Raw genomic sequence first — 9893 nt, 5'->3', positions numbered from 1 at the left:
GACAGATTAAAACAGAGCCGCATTCAGTATGTTGACCACTGACTTCGATGTACTATCTATCTCATCTTCACCTTATGGTACTTAACAGCCAGTTATAACCTACCATGTGCCACATACTAATTCAAAAGTCAGGGATTCGAACCACAGTTTATCACAGAAATTAACGTGACTTTCGTGCCTAGCAGTGTTTACTTTTTCTGTAATGCCGACGTATATCATGGTTCCAGTTCTAAAACCAATTTTAGGCCCCCAAAAACTGGCTGCCAGTCGGTTGGCAGGTTGGAGGATTCGTTCCAAACGAATGTATATCACCTGCAATAGGTCTACGTTCAGTTAAGTTTTGTGATATTCAAACCACTGTGCTTCAGGGCAACTTTACGTAAATCACAAACACACGATGACGGAATTTACGCAACAGTATTTCCCTTGGAAAACGACCACTTTCATCACAGATTACCACTCAAGTTAAGCATCTTTATCTCATTACAATGCCAGTGCACTGATACACTTTGTTGCCTTGCAGTTGCACTCAACGGTCAAGGATACGCGTTCGAGTTCCTGTCTGGTGCACAGTTTCAGTCTTTCTGCAGGTAACAGTAGACCTACGTTCCGACGCAGGGTGAAAGACTTTGTTTCTGGATACACACCCTAGGCCGCAGCTAATCTATTATCCGCCATGTTACTTCTGCCAGGAGTGCTAGCCTACGTACCATATTATGTGGGAGTGTTTTTCTGGATTCTAGAATAGCTAGCTGAAGTTTCAGATCTGGGCCGACATATGTCCTTGGAAGTATCAGGCGCTGGAGGCCTACCAGCGAAAAATCAAAGCCCCGGGTTCGGATCCCGGACCAGCCCGCACTTTCAATCTGTCAGGAATTTTTAGTTAATCTTCCCCGTCATTCTGTATCTACAAGGCAGGTAAACCATACAGACAAAGCATTGTTTGTGGCTGGGCGAAAGCCAAAAAGAAAACCTTACTGTATTTAACTGTAAACCGATGTTACTCAAACACTACAGCTTGACCTTTTTCACCGATGCCCGCAGAGTATTTCCTTCCGAAAAACTTATTCATCAAAATTTCGCGTGCTGTTTCAGAAATTCTGCAGGTCACAAGATCGGGCGTGAATGTGTCAATACTTCCATAAGCTGAACTGTGGATTATTGCGACCTCAGTGGTTATTTTGCTGACAGTATTACTTACACGTCACAGCCTACGTTTCGTGTGATGTTCGCTTGGAAATGCAAGAGAGCCTGCAATGTGAAATGTTATTATAAATGCCACCTACCAGTGATCATTTCTGTCACTGTGTAGACGTTAAGTGAGACGTTACGTGTGCAGTGTAATATTGTGGACGGTAATGTAAACTGCCACCATTACAGCCATGTATTCACCCTAGGATTATTCGTGATGTGACTGCAAAATTTGTGTTATACTACTGCACGGAAACTAACACCTTTTGAAGCAAATATATGGAAAAGAACATTACTACCTCGTCATGTATAAATCACAGAATTTTTTTCCACTGATGTTAAAAAGAGCGCTAAATTCAGATTGCCATGTAAAATGTCTTTGTTTAACACTCAGCTCTTGCATTCCTCATAAACAAGGTGCTACTCTATGAAACTTAGATACAAGGTGAGAATCTTTTATTGACAGTGTATACCCAAACTCTTACAATTGCAGTCACAACTTTGTAAGTAAAGCGATTGGCGAAATGCGTTTTGTATTCCACTTATTGTTGAACAGACCAGTGGCATTCTGAAATGCTCCTTATACTACAGCTCCTTTTATTACGTAAGATTTCATAGCGCATATTGTGCAATAGTGATTGAGTATTTTTCAGACGCAGACATAAGACCCGAATCGGCATGCGCTTCGGATAGAGATAGCTAATATTTAGCTGAACTACGAAGCGCTACAGGTATCTTTTAAGTACTATTGTTCTGTGGTTTTTGTTTCCTTCCTGTCGTGTGTTTGTGTTACACTCAGTGATAAACACAAGACACGTACTTTAGCGTGAGGTCTTTGTTTTCGTTCATTAGGCAGCAAACGTAATTTAATTGTGTTGTTTATTGTTCTTCAGTTGAAGTACCAAAATCTTCCATAACAAACTGCAAGATTGTGTTACGTACATGTATGTGCGTGGTTTGTACGTAAATGGTACAACTGCGGTTCAAAATTACACTCGCTGCAGATGAAATGCGTATTTATAAACAGTGCAAAGTTGTGGTCCATTTCTCACCGTGATCTCCAAATGTCCTCTCCTGCCATTAATTTCTCACTATTCACCCAAAAGTTATTGGAAAATACGTTAATTTTGTTTTGAAATGTATTGTATATAACTTATTGATTTAAGATGATGATCTGAAAATATTTATTTGTAAATTCTTAGATATAGAAATGTTAATTTGTTGTTACACCTGAAGGAAAATATAACAGTTCGCTGATGAAACAGATTTTTCGCTCATTGTTCCCACTGATTTGTGGTTCCGTATATTTACCAATCATTAATAATATTCTTACACGAGAGACAGAGAGAGAGAGAGAGAGAGAGAGAGAGTGGAGCTGTACTATATAAGGAGAAGAAGCAGACCAGCAAAAGATGGTGAAATGAAGTTTCACGTTGAGCACTTGCATAAGCTGACGTGACTAATACTTGGAGAAAGCGTAATTTACTGCCTATACATATACATTATTCACTTAACATGGAGGGGGTACGAGAAACGTGGGGACAATTTTTCAGGACACTTCCTTAGACGTAGAAAAAGAAAATATGATAAAATGGACGTGGGTCAGCAAAAGTTTTAGTTCCATGACAGAACTCATTTTATATAACTCTTCATATACGTGCAAACGTATCAGAACATTTGAGCTGACGTGAATACTCACACAAGTGTTAATACACGGTACCAACAAAGATTATCTGTCAATATTTTTGCATTTTTGGCTCTGAGCACTATGGGACTTAACATCTCAGATCATCAGTCCACTAGAACTTAGAACTACTTAATCCTAACTAACCCAAGGACATCACACACATCCCTGCCCGAGGCAGGATTCGAACCTGCGACCGTAGCGGTCGCGCAATTCCAGACTAAAGCGCCTAGAACCGCTCGGCCACCGGCGGCCGGCTTTTGCATTTTGATGATGTTTCTTAGGGTCTCATGTTCTTTCGTCCTAAATGATATGGTGGAAGATGTGTGTTTATCAAGAATGAAATTCTCACTCTACAGCGGAGTTTGCGCTGATATGAAACTTACTGGCAGATTAAAACTGTGTGCCACACCGAGACTCGATCTCGGGACCTTTACCTTTTGCGGCCAAGTGCTACCCAAGAGCTACCCAAGCACGACTCACGCTCCATCCTCACAGCTTTACTTCTGCCAGTACCTCGTCTCCTACCTTCCAAACTTCACAGAAGCTCTCCTGCGAACCTTGCAGAACTAGCACTCCTGAAAGAAAGGATATTGCGGAGACATGGCTTAGCCACGGCCTGGGGGATGTTTCTAGTTCTGCAAGGTTCACAGGAGAGCTTCTGTGAAGTTTGGAAGGCAGGAGACGAGGTACTGGCACGGTAGCTGAGCGTGTTCGGACAGAGGGACAGCTGCCCTCTGTAATAATAAAAAAAAAACTGAGTTAATCGATCAACAACGAACTTAACCGGATGCCTTACGACGTCCGCCCCGAGCAGATGCAACGAAAAAAGTGAACAAAATGAGATTTAAAAAGAAATAAAAATAAAAAGTTGGTAGAGCACTTGCCCGCTAAAGGCAAAGGTCCCAAGTTCGAGTCTCGGCCCGGCATACAGTTGTAATCTGTCAGGAAGTTCCGTGTGTTTATCAGTTTTACGGAACATGCACTTCATGCGCACTGGAGCTGTTATACACGTCAGTATTACTCCCTTCGGCTTCTAAATCACAGATCCCGTGATATGGATAGGAATAGGAGGACCTGACGTCCACGTTCCCTGGATCTAAATCCGCCATAATTTTATTTATGGGCACTTTTGGATCCCCATGCGCTGCATACCTCAGTACAAGATGCGGACAGAATTCGTATCTCTGTTGTGGAAAGCTGTGAGAGCCATATGGAATACTCCAATGATGTACTAGCGCCTCCGGGATTCAGTGGGACTGCGGGTTGATATTGCTTGCAGGGGGTATTTTGGACAATTAAGATTAGCACAAGTGACACTCTTATGCAGGGTGGACTATTACTGCATCATCTATCACAAAGCGAGAAAAGTGGTCCAACTAAAACATTAATTTTTCTTTACGTACTACACGAATATGTAATAAAAATGGGGGTTCCTATTTCTCTTTTAAAAAAAATAAAAACGCAGTTCATATCCGTTTGATCTATGGCAGCGCCATCTAGCGGGCCAACCATAACGCCATCTGGTTTCCCCCTTCAAGCTAGACGACTTTCGTTCTTTGTAGTTTTTTCGTTTAATGCTTATTTCGTGAGATATTTGGCCCACTCACTATCAATGGACCTCCCTGTGCACAGTACACAGCATACAAAATATGAACGCCCTGTATTTGTGAATGGGTTTTCATAGCAGTACTGTAATCTGATAGGTACTGCGCTGTTATGTCGATCTGGCATCATGTCTGACATTTTTAGACTTCCAATGAGAGCAAACTCAGATGCTAGAAGTGTCGGGGGCTGCTACATACAGCGTCAGGGCACCATACATAGGTAATGGGGAAACGACGTGTGTTAAACACAGTTGTGGAAGAAAAATTAAAGTGACTACAACAGACAGGAGGACAGTGAAGTCAAATGTCATCTCTACTAGGAAGACCATTGTGACGGAACTGATAGATGACGTTAACGCTTTAAATGACGATGTTGTCTATAACCACCACTGCTTTCCAATAGCCGTTGTTGGAGCACTGAGTGCAGTTAAAAAATGTAACTAGCATTGCTGCTTCAATCGTACACTGGCTACGTGTAGTTGACAACAGCCACCTTTGGGACGCGGTCTTTTGTCTCCAGATGAGACGTTAACGGTAGGTTGCACGAGAACCGTGAGTAGTTTTTATTTTGTTACTGTTATCATTTTGTTCTGAACGAGTGAAAACTCAGTGTCAACTCTTTGTCAGTTCACTTCTATAAAGTATACACAGGTAAGTTCATATTCATATATTTAAAAAGAAATAAAAACCGCAGGACAGAGAAAGTGAAGGTGTCAGAAGTGATCGAGGAAACGAAATGATACTTCAGGGTTTGAGAGGGTCTACCGCATCTCCCTTCGTCGACGGCATCGTCGTTGTTGCCGTGAGGAACCGTTATACTAAGTGGAAAGGCGCGTCGATCTTAGAGCATGAGATATGGTAACCTTAAGTCATTGACAACACACAACGATCACGGTAGCACCTGATTCCAGAATAGCTGCAGTAGTTAGGATCTATGAACTACCCTCTCTTGACCAGGTCCCCAAAACTTAACTCGTAATGAGATCCCTTCGAAGCAAATTGTCATAACGATCGTCTATAAAGGCTTCGTACAACGATAAGAAATGTTACAGTTCATGGAATAATAACAGATACGACCAAACTGTCTTGTTTCTTCTGTTTTATTTAACGTAACTTTGTTCACAGTTTTATTTCGCATTCACCACTCATTCACAGTCTGATGTGGAGTATATGCGAGTGCCTGAACCGTAACTCCCAAGTTCCATCGAAACCCTTCGATGAACAGTTTTGGTTGCTCGACACCAACAGTCAATGACAATGATTCAGTATTTTGTAATTGACTTTTCTAGTTTAGCCACCGCCTCCATGAATGTTTGTTAGGCGTAACACAATTACACACTTTTCTCTCCGATCTGCAATTATTAAGAGTTCGCGTAAATGTTAACGTTTTTCTCCTTTTCATAAATGGGAGCCCGCTCTCCGCGATATAATAAAAAAATAAAAAAAACGCGATTTCGTGTAACTAAATGTACTTTTGTTACTCTGATTGTATAGCGTAGTTATTTAAAACTCGCCCCTATATTTTTTCACTACGCACAATTAGCACTTCTTTACTTGTTTATTTCTAAGAGTAAACGAAAAAAATGACGCCGTATCATCGGCTTCGTCGATATAGAGCGAAACACCTCAATATGCCCAATTTTACCTCTTCTTATAGGATCGGCTACCTTACTCATTAATTTACTACATATTATTTCCAATAAGACGAAAGAGGTATCGCCGTTATGTTATAATTGTATTCAAAAGCATGTTGTTATTATTATGACCGACCAAATCGTAACAAATCGCCTGGCGTGCGTTTTCAACGATAGCTTTACACTCGCCCAGGCTTTATTCATGCAATATTATATATACAGGGTGTTACAAAAAGGTACGGGCAAACTTTCAGGAAACGTTCCTCACACACAAATAAAGAAAAGATGTTATGTGGACATGTGTCCGGAAACGCTTAATTTCCATGCTAGAGCTCATTTTACTTTCGTCAGTATGTTCTTCCACCTACGCTCAATGGAGCACGTTATCATGATTTCATACGGGATACTCTATCTGTGCTGCTAGAACATGTGCCTTTACAAGTACGACACAACATGTGGTTCATGCACGATGGAGCTCCTGCACATTTCACTCGAAGTGCTCGTACGCTTCTCAACAACAGACTCGGTGACCGACGGATTGGTAGAGGCGGACTGATTCCATGGCCTCCACGCTCTCCTGACCTCAACCCTCTTGACTTTCATTTATGGGGGCATTTGAAAGCTCTTGTCTACGCAACCCCGGTACCAAATGTAGGGACTCTTCGTGCTCGTATTGTGGACGGCTGTGATACAATACGCCATTCTCCAGGGCTGCATCAGCGCATAAGGAATTCCATGCGACGGAGGGTGGATGCATGTATCCTCGCTAACGAAGGACATTTTGAACATTTCCTGTAACAAAGTGTTTGAAGTCACGCTGGTACGTTCTGATGCTGTTTGTTTCCATTCCATGATTAATGTGACTTGAAGAGAAGTAGTAAAATGAGCTCTAACATGGAAAGTAAGCGTTTCCGGACACATGTCCACATGACATATTTTCTTTCTTTGTGTGTGAGGAATGTTTCCTGAAAGTTTAGCCGTACCTTTTTGTAACACCCTGTATACAGACAGGACCGAAAGATCGATCTCTCTACCTAATCAATAGAGGCAAATGCGCTATTCAAGTTCCGTTACATCTACCTTGACTCGTATTGTTACAAGGGTATGTGATGTTATGTCAGTGATTAAAGTGGCGAGTCAAATACAGTATGTGCCCACTTATCAGTTTCACGTCGCACCCCTTCTGGCCTGTTGTCATGCACTGATTTGCTTGACGAGATTGTCATAAAGCCGTTGGTATCCTCTCCTGTGGCAACCTGGCCAATAGCAATTGTAACTGATCTCTGGCATTCTGCATACCGGTACTGAGACAGTGTTGACGTCCGTGCTGGTCCCACATATGTTCTGTCAGGGTACAGATCTGAGGATCTTGCTAAACAAGGGCGTACCTCAACATCACGCAGGCAGTTCATAGATCCACGAGCCATGCGAGGATGAGCATTGCTCTACTGAAACATCGCAACAAAATACTGCCACATGAGAGGCTACCAGCTATGAACTGAAGTTATATCTGATGGCTGCTCACACCATGAAGCTGTACTTCTCCAAAACAGTGAAAAAATGGAACCACTCCCCAGGTCGCCGCCCTATTCACTGACTATGGTCACCGAGGGCGGTGGATAACCACGATTCATCGGTGAATACACTACGAGGCCACTCATCAGCAGTCCATGTTTTCCATACAAGGCACCATTCCAAACTAAGCCATTTGTGTTGTGGTTACGCCTAGACGGTAACTTCCTAGATTAACATCCGATAAGTTGTGCGGCACTTTGCACGATGTTCTTAGCTCACCCTCCCTTGTGGTGATCCGATGTGCTCGCCTGGAACTTTGACAGCGAGTATGCCTGCCCTTCTGTTCCAATGCACTACGAAAGCGGGCCACCGCCACAGTAAAATGGCCGGCCGCGGTGGTCTCGCGGTTCTAGGCGCGCAGTCCGGAACCGTGTGACTGCTACGGTCGCAGGTTCGAATCCTGCCTCGGGCATGGATGTGTGTAATGTCCTTAGGTTAGTTAGGTTTAGGTAGTTCTAAGTTCTAGGGGACTGATGACCACAGCTGTTTAGTCCCATAGTGCTAAGAGCCATTTGAACCACAGTAGAATGTCCCACAAATCCGGATATTGCACGATTCGGCCAGACGGTCAAATAGAGACGCACAGTGAAGCCTCTTTCAAACTCTGTCAGGTGCTGATAACGTTGGTTCACACGAGTGCGCGGTATCTCTGTGTCATTCATAGTCATCACTCAGCATCTGACGCTGTTCACCTCGTTTATATACCCTAGCAGGACTGGTAACTAACACGATAGATACAAATGCACTCTTGTGGTCGTTCCACTTGTCACAGGTAATTACAACTCTATAATCATTTACATGGCCACTAATGGTGTGTACATGTATGAAGTTGTGCTGACATCCGACTATATCGCCTGGGTGCTCACATATTTGTAAGATATCGTATGTTAGGCACTGGAAACTGTTAACTGAATTTTTTACAATCAACACAGTACAGAAAAATTCAAAAGGAACACAGGGCTATGCTTATTAAATTCGTAGCTATTCATTGATGAGAACTAAAGAGAATGGAAAAATAAGTTCATATTTTTTAAATATATATTATAGGTACTTCATACAGGTCTACCATTAGCCAAACAGACAGCATCTGAGCCAGAATCCATTTCACGACATACATCCTGAAGCATATCTGAAGTCAATTACGCGAGTACGCTACAAAGGTGCATGGATTTCGACGAAAGAACCACGTACTCATGATCATCACGTAACCGCATGAAAATAAATCCGTGGTTATCAGGTCTGGAGATCAGAACACAACGTCATCATGTTCAGTGCCACCGATCCTATTGTTTGAAAGATGCAAAATCGTGAACTTTCTTTCATAGTCTCTGTAATTCTCATCAACGTGTAGCTAGGGTCTAAATACATACATCAAAAAAAGATCTGCATCATCCCAGTTCCCAGAACTCCTGAAGATAGACGTTGACGATATTGTATCAGTCCCTTTGATGCTCAGATATATCACTAAATCCGCCCAATCATGAAAGAGCAGCACCTATTAGACGGAGGTGATCGGACAGCCGATCAGTTCCAGTCATTCCACCAGGAAGGAGGTACACGGACCGTGTTGTCTGTAGTTCAGCCATGTCTAGACGATCAGTACCGCGGTTCGATCGCGTCCGCATTGTTGCTTTGTGCCAGGAAGGGCTCTCAACAAGGGAAGTGTCCAGGCGCCTCGGAGTAAACCAAAGCGATGTTGTTCGGACATGGAGGAGATACAGAGAGACAGGAATTGTCGAAGATATGCCTCGCTCAGGCCGCTCAAGGGCTTCTACTGCAGTGGATGACCGCTACCTGCGGATTATGGCACGGACGAACCCAGAGAGCAACGCCACCATGTTGAATAATGCTTTTCGTCCAGCCACATGACGCCATGTTACCATTCAAACTGTGCGCAATAGGTTGCATGATCTCCACAGCGAGATCCAACTTTACAACCATGCAGCACGGTACAGATGGGCCCAACAACATGTCGAATGGACCGCTCTCTTCACCAGTAAGTGTCGCATATGTCTTCAACCAGACAATCGTCGGAGGCGTGTTTGGAGGCAATTCGGTCAGGCTGAACGCCTTAAACACAGTGTACAGCGAGTGCAGCAAGGTGGAGGTTTCCTGCTGTTTTGAAGTGGCACTATGTGGGGCCGACATACGCCGCTGGTGGTCGTGGAATGCGCCGTAACGGTTGTACAATACGTGAATGCC

The sequence above is a fragment of the Schistocerca gregaria genome, chromosome 3 (genome assembly GCF_023897955.1).
Source record: "Schistocerca gregaria isolate iqSchGreg1 chromosome 3, iqSchGreg1.2, whole genome shotgun sequence".
Taxonomy (NCBI): Eukaryota; Metazoa; Arthropoda; class Insecta; order Orthoptera; family Acrididae; genus Schistocerca; species Schistocerca gregaria.
This window is presented reverse-complemented; position numbering follows the sequence as displayed.